Raw genomic sequence first — 12,294 nt, 5'->3', positions numbered from 1 at the left:
GTCTTGAACCTCAAAGTTTTGGTCAGGGGGTCCTTCATTTTCATTTTGCATTGGATCCTGCCAATTATGTAGCCAGACCTGCTGTCGAATACAGCATTTTTAAAATTCATTTTTCATTTCACTCATTTTTCAGATGCTGAGGGACCTAGGTAAGCTCAGAGCAAATTCTGAAAAATAAAGATCTTCTCAATTCTATTTTTTTCATATTAAAATTGATAAAGGAAGTTTTCAACTTTCCCTGTAGGTGGGCCCTGCTCCTGGGCTCTCAGGGAAGCTACACCTGACCTTTTACCAGAATCAGAATGACTGAGCCATGCCAAAGCTCGGGCTCCGTTTCTGCGCAAACCATACACTGTATGCCTGCTTCATCAACAAATAACCTGAAAGAAGCATTTCAAATTAAGAGTGAAAATCTCCTTAAGTTCCCACACTTCAAAGCCTGCAACCTTGCACATACTAAATGCATAAGATAAAGTTTGTTATTTTCTGGAATGTCTTACGTCCTGATGATTTGTAACTCTTGATATAACAAAAAAGCATGTATAACTCTGTATTACACAGTCCTTCTGAGGAGAACTTTCTTCTTTGCCAAGACTGAGTATCCTGGGCAGCTGTCCTCACTTGAGCACCAATAAATCTTTCTTTTTAAAGAAATTTTCAAAGATTTGCTCATTTTGCATCGACAAAATGTATAAATATTTCAGTGGGAATATTTCCATAGCTACCGTCTTTTTGCCTCCACACAGTATGTGCTTCTTTTCCAAATGCTTGTATGGGACAGAATGTATCAAATGGGGGCGCCTGGGTGGCACAGCGGTTAAGCGTCTGCCTTCGGCTCAGGGCGTGATCCCGGCGTTATGGGATCGAGCCCCACATCAGGCTCCTCTGCTATGAGCCTGCTTCTTCCTCTCCCACACCCCCTGCTTGTGTTCCCTCTGTCGCTGGCTGTCTCTATCTCTGTCGAATAAATAAATTTAAAAAATCTTTAAAAAAAAAGAATGTATCAAATGATTTATCTATAAAACTCTTTTGAAGTTTTCTCCAAATTTATATGCTACAAATTTTTTTGACATCAGTTTCATTGGATTCTAATATAGAGTATAAGTTTATCCAATTAAAAATAGGAACTCTATCGAAAGATTCTTCCCATGAGCCAAAATATTCCAAAATTCAATTATAGAGTTTCAGAGTTAAGTCCTGTGTATCATTGAGCTCAGACTATTTAATTTGTTTCTTTCTCCCATGTTTCTGTAGGTACAACTTTGAATATCTCCCTGTTTGCAAATTTTGTGTTTGACCATCAAAATTTACATTTAGATACTCCACTCTTTGAATATTTTGATTAAACATTTCTAATTGCTTTTGAACAAATGCACCCGACATTTAGGGGACTCAGTTCAAAGGCGAACACCATCATTGGACATTTAGGCTACTTTAGAGTCATTCTGCAAAAGAGCAAGACAGCTGCGTTCCATCTGCTGAGAGACCCCAGAGAGGAAGAGCATGTACTGCCGTGTGGACATCTGTTCTTGTATTTGTCAGCAGCTTCTCCACAGATAGTTTGTAGTGGCGATTATATAAAGAGTATTTGTAAATTTGCACAACTACGTATTATATCTTGCTTGGAAGAATACTGCAACTTGTAAACGCGGTCCAGATTGTGTGTATTTCATAACCAACTCCAGGTCACTTCTTCTCCAAAGGTTTTTAACCTAGTAAGAATATCGTTTTGACACAGGGGTGTGTGTTCCATCAATATTTGACTCATATTGTCATTACAAAAATCTTCACTGATACACATTTTAACTAAGTTTATAACAGCATCTATTCACAGAGTACTACAGATTTCACTTCTGGGAGACACAACTCCCAAAACCTTAACTTGGATCCTGTCCATGAATTAAATGAACACCTTAAGCTGCTTTTTAATTTGAAGCCATGATGAAACTGGCTTTGGCAGTACACGTTCACATACGGCTTTGCTTTTTGGAAATGACAGAAGGTAATTTAGAGTTAACAGTACAAGTCACAGGATGTGTGCCCCTGCAGCTGGACTCACTAGACCTCTTCTGTGGGTAGAATCTTCTTAAAATAACTACTGCCTTTTAGGGGCATCTGGGTGGCTCAGTTGGTTAAGTGTCTGCCTCTTGATTTCAGCTCAGGTCATATCTCAGGGTCATGATCTTAAGGTTGTGGGATCAAGCCCCTTGTCAGCCTCCTTGCTCAGCGGGGAGTCTGCTTGGGATTCTCTCTCTCCCTCTGCCTCTCCCCCCACTCACTCTAGTGCTCTCTCTTTCAAATAAAATAAATACGTCTTTTAAAAAAATAACTACTACCTTTTAGGGGCGTCTGGGTGGCTCAATTGGTTAAGCCTCCGACCCTTCATTTTGGCTCAGGTCATGATCTTGGGGTCGTGAGACTGAGCCCCGGGTCAGGCTCCATGCTTAGCAGGGAGTCTGCCTGAAATTCTCTCTCTCTCTCTCTCTCTCTGCCCCTACCCTTCTCACTTTTCTCTCTCTCTCTCAAGTAAATAAATAAATCTTTAAAAAATAAACTACCACTTTTTGAAGGAAATGCTGGTATTGTCTTATAGATAGCATCTTCTGGTCTTCACACGGGCAGAGATCACACTATGCTACCCACTATGGTGGCTGGGAAACACCATTGTGTGCAAATTACACACTCTATTTCTTGAGATATGAAAACCCAGTACTTAATTTTTGAGCCCACGGTTTGCCGAAATGATTTACTGCAAAATAAAGGAGTATAACCACACAATAAGTAAATGTCTATGGATTTTCACTCTATAATGAAAGATAAAATCACTGTTGCCAGAGAGTTTAGACTTTTTCCCCCCTATAATCGCTATAACTGGATTTTCTACAATACACCATAACTGGACTGGTCAGCCTCTATTTCTCTGTACATATTTTACCTATGTCTAAGCTTAAATTTTCCATGTTTCCAATTGCCCCTGCCAGATGATGGCTTCTCATATGCCTTGCAGGAACCACGGCACAAGCGAGGGACAACGGGGGTACCAAATACTTCTCCCACCCACGCTAGAGACAGAAGGACTTACGTGTCCCTAGCTGCTGTGACCACGCACACCACCTTGACAACAGATAGACTGTGGCTTTATCAGCAAGTCAGTTCTGTATACAGGCACACCTTGGAGATAGTGAAGTTTTGGTTCCAGACCACCATAATAAAGCAAATATTGTGATAAAGCGTCAAATGCATTTTTTATTTCCCAGTGCATATACAAGTTATGTTTACACCACACTGTAGACTATGGAGTGTGCAGTAATAGCATCATGTCTAAAAAATGTACAAACCTTAATTTAAAAATACTTTATTGCTAAAACTGCTAACCATCACCTGAGCTTTTAGTGAATAATCTTTTTGCTGGTGGAGGGTCTTGTCTCCTTCTTGATGGCAGTTGATGGATCGGGGTGATTGGTGCTGGAGATTGTGGTGGTTACAGCTGTACTCAAGATAACAATGAAATTTGCTGCACTGATTGACTTCCTTTCACGAGAAGTTTCTCCGTAGCACGTGATGCTGTTTGATAGCATTTGACCCAAGGAGAACTTCTTTCAAAAATTGGAGTCTATCCTCTCACCCCCTGCCGCTGCTTGATCAACTAAGCTTATGTAGCATTCTAAATCCTCTGCTGTCATGTCAACAGTCCTCATGGCATCTTCCCCGGGAGCAGCTGCCATCCCAGGAAACCACGGTCTTTGCTCGTCCATAAGAAGCAATTCCTCACCCGTTCAAGTTTATCACCAGATGGCAGCGGTTCAGTCCCATCTTCAGGCTCCGCTTCTAATCCTAGTTCTCTTGCTCTTTCCACCACATCTGCAGTTCCTTGCTCCACTGGAGTCCTGAGCCTTCAAAGTCATCCATGAGGGTGGGAATCGACTTCTTCCAAACTCCTGTTCATGTTCATATTTTGGCCTTTTCCCACAAATCACAAATGTTGTGAATCCATTCCAGAAGGTTTTCAGTTGACTTTGCCCAGATCCATCGGAAAATTACTATCCATGGCAGCTCTAGACTTACAAAATGTATTTCTTAAATAATAAGACTTGAAAGTTGAAATGACTCCTCGATCTACAGGCTTCAGTGTGGATGTTGTGTTAGCAGGTGTGAAAACAATAGTCATCTTGTACATCTCTGTTGGAACTCTTGGGTGACCAGCTAATTGCCAATAAGTAGGAATATACTGAAAGGAATAATTTTTTTTTTGGAGCATTACATCTCAACAGTGGGCTTTAAATATTCAGTAAACCATGTTGTCAACAGATGTGCTGCCATCCAGGCTTTGTAGTTCCATTTACAGAGTACAGGCAGAGTAGACCTAGCATGATTCTCAAGGGCCTTGGGATTTCTGGAATGGCAAATAAGCGCTGGCTTCAACTTCAAGTCACCAGCTGCATTAGCCCCCAAGAAGAGAGTCAGCCTGGCTTTGAAGCTTTGAGGGCAGGCATTGGCTTCTCCTCTCTAGCTATGATGGCATCTTCTTCCAATAGAAGGCTGTTTTGTCTCATTGAGAGTGCGTCGTGCAGTGCAGCCACCGTCTTTAGTGACCTTGGCTAGACCTTCTGGATGGTTTGCGGCAGCTTCCACACCAGCACTTGTAGCGTTACATTTGCACGTTGATGTTACGGAGACGGCGTCTTGCCTTAAAGCTCAGGAACCAACCTCTGCTAGCTTCCGCCTTTCCTTCTGGGGCTTCCCCACCTCTCTCAGCCCTCACAGAACTGAAGAGAGTTAGGGCCTTGCTCTGGATGAGGCTTTGTCTTAAGGGAATGTTGTGGCTGGTTTCATCTTCTATCCAGGCCACTCACACTTTCTCCACAGCAGCAATCGGGCTGTTTTGCTTTCTTATCATTCATGTGTTCACTGGAGTAGCACTTTGAATTTTCTTCAAGAATTTTTCCTTCGCTTTCAACTTGGCTGTTTGGCACAAGAGGCCTGCCTTGCCTTTCAACATGCCCTCCTCACTAAGCTTAATCATTTCTGCCTTTCGATTTAGAGTGAGAGACGTGTAGCTCTTTCTTTCACTTGAACGGGGATACATTGGCCTATTTTCACTATTGTCGCGTCTCCGGGAGCAGGGAGGCGCGAGGGGAGGGAGAGAGATGGAGCGAAGCAGACACAACATTTATCGATTAAGTTCTCCGTCTCATAGGAGCGTGGTTTGCGGTGGCCCCAGACAATTACAGCAACATCGGGGATCACCAGGCATAGACCATCATCACGCATATAATGACCAAGTTTGAAATGTTACAAAAATTACCAACATGTGAGACAGACACACAAAGTGAGCAAATTCTGTCGGAGACTTGCTTGATGCAGGATTGCCACAGACCTTCAAACTGTAAAAAAAAAAAAAAAGAAAAAGAAAAAGAAGAAAAAAGAAAACCACACCCAAACCCCAAAACCACAATATCTGCAAAGCTCAATAAAGCAAAGTGTGCTAAAACAAAGGGGACTCAAATGAGGTGTGTCTGAGTGACGTGCGTGGAAGGGGAGGGCCTGGAAAGGGCCAGGAAAAGAGGCCCAGACTCACCAGTTGCCTCGGAGGCTCCCCCCAGGCGGGAGTGAGCAGTGCGAGCTCTAGTCATCGCTGTGTCGGTTGCACCCGTCATTGGCACCCTAAAATCCTAGCAGCATTGTAGGGGGCTCTAGAGAGACATTCGAGGAGACAGCAGTAGAAAGGCACTGACCTCCCTGGGACGCTGGCCTCCTGTGGTTACTCAGCGCAGGGGCACGCAGCCCACACCGCCCGCCCGCCTCCACCTGCAGTCCCCCGCCCCCCCTCCCCGGCAGTGCCTTTCCGCAGTCACGAAGGCTGCAACCTCAGGCAACTCTACCCCCACCTGCCGTTTTGCTTCTACAGCCCAGCCCCCCCCCACCAGCAGCGGCAGATGGCTTCTCTGGGCCAGCTCTGAGCCGGTCCACTGGCCCGTGGCTGGCGTCATGTGCCCGTGGCAGCCACGCCCTCTTCAAAGAGGTCTGACTTTCAGCAGCGTCTCCCAGGTCCTAGGTCCTTTCACTGTCTGTCATCGTCCACTCCGCTTAGCCCTGAGATAGCAGCTGGACCTTTGTACCTGCTACTTCTACTCCCCCGGGAGCCCCATTCCCCTCCTTTGCCTATTGAACAATTCTGCACCCTGCTTCCCCCGTTCAAAGAACTGCAGTGGTTTTGTCTCCTAAGGGGCCTTGACTGATGTAACTAAGAGTGTCACACACTGTTGGAAAGACCAGGGCAGAATCTTGACATTCTAAGTGAAGGTCTACCAAACCCCTCCTGGTTTAATGTAGCTATTAGCAAAAATACCACAATAAAAATGAAAAAACTGTGACAACTGCTGAACTCAGTGGGACACCAGGACAACAGCTATTACTGGGACTGTCCCTGACAAACCAAGGTGTGGTAATTATACTCTACCACGTTCCAAGAGGGTGTGAAGGTTATGTTCTACTTAACTTCCCACCCGCAATATATCCAGTCAAAGCCCCCCCAAAAGGAATGCACATATTTAGAAGACAGACTGCTCTATGTAATTGTCATGCAACTGAATAACTCAGGTTTGAACTGCACGGGTCAATTTTTTGCAAATTTTTTCAATAACTATAGTACGATACTATAAATGTACTTTCCATATGATTTTCTTTCTTTTTTAAAAAAGATTTTATTTATTTGAAAGAGAGAGAGAAAGCACAAGTGGGGAGGAGGGGCAGAGGGAGAGGGAGAAGCAGACTCCCCGCTGAGCAGGGAGCCCGGGTGCGGGGCTCCATCCCAGGACCCTGAGATCAAGACCTGAGCCGAAGGCAGATGCTTAACCTACTGAGCCACCCAGGCGTCCCTCCATGTGATTTTCTTAATACCATTTTCTTTTCTCTAGCCTGGTTTATTGGAAGAATATAGAGTATACAATATATATATCATACAAAATGTGTTAATTGACGATGTTACCAGTAAGGCTTCTGGTGAACAATAGGCTCGTAGTAGTTACGTTTTTGGGGGGAATCAAAAGTTATACACAGATTTTTGGCTATGTGGGAGGGTGGGTGCCCCGACCCCCACGTTGTTCAGGGGTCGACTGTACTTCTAAATAAGACCCTTAAAATTAAGGGAGAGGAGGACAGGGCGTTAACAAGTGACTGCTGGCAGGGACCAGGTGGTATCATGTCAGAAACACTCCTGTTTCTCTCACAAGTTCCTTGAAACACAAAACCTGGCAGAAGTCACGTGATGCTTTTGAAATTGAGGTCCACTGGGTTATTTTGCACATTCCCGGAGCACAGTACATACTCCACAACATTTCTTTTTTTTTTTTTAAGACTTTATTTATTTGACACAAGCACTCCCTGCTTCCCCCTTAGCAGGGAGCCTGATGTGGGGCTCGATCCCAGGACCCTGGGATCATGACCTGAGCTGAAGGCAGACGCTTAACGACTGAGCCACCCAGGCGCCCCAACATTTCTTTTTAACAGCATGCTCACATAGGGGTACTAATTGGAACATTTTAATATGAGCATGTCTTAGATTATCTGCATGACCACGTGATATAGCTGAGTACTCTGAATTGAGGACCGTGTTGATACGACGCGGTACTAGCTGCATGGTGGCAGGGGAGTGAAATAGGGCTGGAGCAGATGTTCCGTAAATGATTCATTAACTTTGTGGACTCGCCAAATAATGTCCAAGAAGGTTTTCTATCAGAGTGAATAGAGAGAAGTGGTGGGAACACTGGAGAGAAGAGAATGCGTTAGTGTGGAGGGACATGCTGAGCTCAACAGATGTGGCAAAAAAGCAGAGGATCATTTTCAAGTTGAAATGTCAGTTTCAAAGAAAAACAAAGCTGGGGGCATCATGATGCCCAACTTCAAGCTCTATTACAAAGCTGTGATCACCAAGACAGCATGGTACTGGCACAAAAACAGACACATAGACCAATGGGACAGAATAGAGAACCCAGAGATGTACCCTCAACTCTATGGTCAACTAATCTTTGACAAAGCAGGAAAAAATATTCAATGGAAAAAAGACAGTCTCTTCAATAAGTGGTGCTGGGAAAATTGGACAGCCGCATGTAGAAGAATGAAACTGGACCATTCTCTTACACCATCCACAAAGATAAACTCAAAACGGATGAAAGACCTCAATGTGAGACAGGAGCCCATCAAAATCCTAAAGGAGAACATAAGCAGTAACCTCTTCGACATTGGCCACAGAAACTTCTTTCAATACACATCTCCAAAGGCAAGGGAAACAAAAGCAAAATGAACTTGTGGGACTTCATCAAGATAAAAAGCTTCTGCACAGCAAAGGAAAGTCAACAGAACAAAGAGGCAGCCCACGGAATGGGAGAAGATATTCGCAAATGACATTACAGATAAAGGGCTGGTATCCAAGATATATAAAGAATATCTCAAACTCAACACTGAAAAAACAATCCAGTCAAAAAATGGGCAGAAGACATGAACAGACGCTTCTGCAAAGAAGACAGACAAATGGCCGACAGTCACATGAGAAAATGCTCAGCATCACCAGCCATCAGGGAAATTCAAATCAAAACCACAATGAGATATCACTTTACACCAGTCAGAATGGCAAGAATTAAAAAGACAGGTAACAAATGTTGGAGAGGATGTGGAGAAAGGGGATCCCTCTTACACTGTTGGGGGGAATGAGAGCTGGGGCAGCCACTGTGGAAAATGGTATAGGGGTTCCTCAAGATGTTAAAAATAGAGCTACCCTATGACGCAGCAATTGCACTACTAGGTATTTACCCCAAAGATACAGATGTAGTGAAAGGAAGGGGCACATGCACCCCAATGTTCATAGAAGCATTGTCCACAATAGCCAAACTGTGGAAGGAGCCGAGATGCCCTTCAACAGATGACTGGGTAAAGAAGATGTGATCCATATATACAATAGAATATTACTCAGCTATCAGAAAGGATGAATGCCCACCATTTGCACGGACATGGATGGAACTGGAGGGGACTATGCTAAGTGAAATAAGTCAAGCAGAGAAAGATAATTTTCATATGGTTTCACAGAGGACCATAGGGGAACGGAGGGAAATCTGAGGGGGGAGAAATCAGAGAGGGAGATGAACCATGAGAGATTCTGGACTCTGGGAAACAAACTGAGGGTTTCAGAGGGGAGGGGGGTGTGGGGATGGGGTAACTGGCTGATGGGTATTGAGGAGGTCACGTGTTGTGATGAGCACTGGGTGTTATACACAACTAATGAATCACTGAACACTACATCAAAAACTAATGATGTACTTATACAGTGGCTAACTGAACATAAAGAAAGAAAGAAAGAAAGAAAGAAAGAAAGAAAGAAAGAAAGAAAGAAAGAAATGTGAGTTTCGTTCCAGCAAAGCAGCATCACAGATCTCAGGGAAGAAGCCTGAGTGGAGCCATGTAGTCTGGCTGCTCTCAGGAAATAAAATCCCCATTCAGTAAGCATTCACACAACACACCCGCACCCCTCGTGACACGCCTTCACCTTCATTCAACTCCTTCTCCCTCACTGGATGTGTGGGACAGTCCTTAATACTGTCCTGTGACAATATCGTCACCACAGGGTGTGGCAGGAAGAGCAAAGGGAAGAGCCTCTGTATTCCCCAGCCTCCACCGCATGACCCTCTTCCTCATCTCTCACCTTGGCTGGGTTTGCCTAACGTCATGTCTCACCGCTCGTGGTGGCAGCCTCCCACACTAGACTCGTCATAATGCAGCTGGAGGGTCCTTCTGAAACAAGGAAATGGCTGTGCTTCTTGCCACATAAGATCGTTTGGTGATGCCCCATAATCCATGAGACAAAGAGGAAACTCAGTGTGATGGTTAAGTTTACGTGTCACTTATGACTGGGCCGTAGGACCAAGATAGGTGGTCAAACCCCAGTCTAAATATTGCTGTGAAGGTATCTCTAAATATGAGATTAACAGTTAAATCAAACAAAGCAAAACAATTTAACCTTATCTCCTTCATCTGTCGCTTCCCCTCAACTTGGAAAAATGCTTCTTCACCAGGCTCCCCCACGGGTCGCATCGCAGGGGCTTCCTTAACTCAATTCCTCACCCCAGATCCTCTTCATCCTCCACCGCTGAGGCCTCCCACCGAGAACCAGCGCCTTCCCTGCCTCCTCACACACCTCCCGCTTCTCTCGGATCTCCTCCCATTTCCCATACAGGGGTCACAAGCTCCTCCTCCTCCTTCCTCTTAGGACCTCCAAATACTGGAAAGTCCCCAGAACTCGTTGAATTTCTTTCCTTGTAGACATGGAACCTTCTGGAATAGGGATGCTAATGGCTCCAAACACTAGAATCACTACTAATTCTGAGTCTCCTACCTATATGAGCAGCAGCCCTTGGCTATCCGTGGTTATAGGTTTAGTACAAACCTCACAAGGAATGTATCAGCTTCCCTGTTCTGAGATGGCTTCCTCATGCAACTGTCCCTGTGGTCCTTAGCTCACCCTAAGTGTGCTGCAAACTCAGACAAATCCTTGACTTCTCCTGCTCCCTAAGCCTAAGTGACCAGTCATGTGGCCCAGTGATTTTATTTCCTACATGTCCGACGAAGATATTTCCTCTACATTCCAGCAGCTGGTAGTCTGCCCCAGCGGCCTCCCCACGGGCTTCCCAGCCAGCAGATGGTGGGCCACGTTATTTTTCTAAAACTCCGAAGTAGTTGTACCCAACATTTGTTTAACACTATGCATGACTTTCCAAACTGTGTATCAAGTTCAGACTTGTCAACCTGCCCGAGGGAGCCTCCCTTTTGCCCTCTAACAATATTCTCACAGGAAACCCTGCAGACCCGCTCACCTAGGCCCTGTGTGGACGTGCCTTTCCTGCTGTTCTCACAGAGCTCATGGCTCACTGGTCACCCATGCGTTCGGGTATCTCTTCTCCTCTGGGAGCTGGGCTCCTGGGGAGGACGGATAGCACCTAGTTTGCATTTTCATCCCCCAAAACATGTAAGGAAAGTTCTACCTAAATGCTCTTTGAATAAACTCATTTAGGGCTGTGTGTAGAGAAGCAGGGAGTTCACAGGCATACAAGGCTCCCAGGAGGCTCCGACATATTGGAAAGCAGAAGCCTTGATGTTGAGATTTTGTCACTCTTTCTGCCAGATCTGAGGACAGTAATTAAATCGCCCCAGGCCTTACGTGTTCACCTGTTAAAGGAAAACTGGTTTGATGTTAATTCATTGTAATGGCTGGAAATCAAGCCCTTCCCCAGTGCCGTGTATATGACCCTGTGGCACGTGGCCTTGGAGCCCACACGTGTTGTTTGTGTTATATTGAAATGAATGCCTTTTTAGATTTTTGGTGGGAGGTCCACGTTGTTTATTTATTTGAGAGAGAGAGAGAGAACACACGTGGGGGGGGGAGGGGCAGATGGAGAGGGAGAGAGAGAATCCCACAGGGCTCGATTCCAGGACCCTGAGATCATGACCTGAGTCGAAACCAAGAGCTGGCCGCTTAACCGACTGAGTCACCCAGGCGCCCCAGAAATTCCTGTTGTTTAAAGTTGCAACCTTCTCAAAAGCTTTACTGGGGGAGGACGAGGAAGTGCAAGAACGAGTCATTCTGTTACCTCCCTCCTGCCCTGCTGACGCTGGCGTGAGCTGAGACACAGCCCGGAGGCACACTGCGGGAGTGTGCATGCACACCTGTGTGTCCGGCCCTGGAGTAGATAATGATGGGAACTACCATGCTGCTGACCATCACCTGGGTGCTGAAAAGGAATAGAGGCAAGGAAATGAGATGCAAAAAGAGAAAAGACAGGAGAAACCGAAAGTAGACCATAACAAGGCTGTCAAAGTGGTTATAATCGAAGATTGACATTGATGGGATATTCGAGTTCATTCTTTGACCTATTCAGACAGGACAATTAAACACACACACACAGACGCACGCTCACCAGCCTAGGTTTATGCTCGCCTCATGTAGATGGCAAAACTCTCAAGGTCAAGTGGGATCAAACTCAAATTTTGTTTGTGTCTCTGTGATGTCTGCTCTACCTACTTCTCTCTCTCTTTGGGCCTCGTTAGTGCGTGGACCCAAGTGCTTTGGAGTTTGAGCAGCTCTTTCTGGCTCTTGGCCAGACATTTCCCAAAATGTGTAAGGTGAGGTTGTGTGAGCTGGAAGTGGCCCAGAGGAGGCTGGACCCTGCTCTGCCAGGGGCTTGCCTGGGGCCAACACACCAGCCTTCCAGAAACTGCAGGCTTCGAGGACAAGCTGTGTAGCTGAAG

The 12,294-nt window shown here is 45.3% G+C and overlaps 1 protein-coding gene across 3 annotated transcripts in view; it reads left to right on the top strand.

Annotated features, from left to right (window-relative positions):
* SERPINB9 (serpin family B member 9) overlaps positions 1-12,294 on the top strand; it is a 49,966-nt gene that overhangs the window by 4,334 nt on the left and 33,338 nt on the right. The gene's annotated exons all lie outside the window — the stretch shown is intronic.

Source organism: Ursus americanus, chromosome 32, assembly GCF_024610735.1.
Source record: "Ursus americanus isolate L20-20 chromosome 32, mUrsAme1.1.p, whole genome shotgun sequence".
Lineage (NCBI taxonomy): Eukaryota > Metazoa > Chordata > Mammalia > Carnivora > Ursidae > Ursus > Ursus americanus.
The sequence above is the reverse complement of the archived record's forward strand: the minus strand, read 5'-3'. Positions and strand labels throughout refer to the sequence as shown.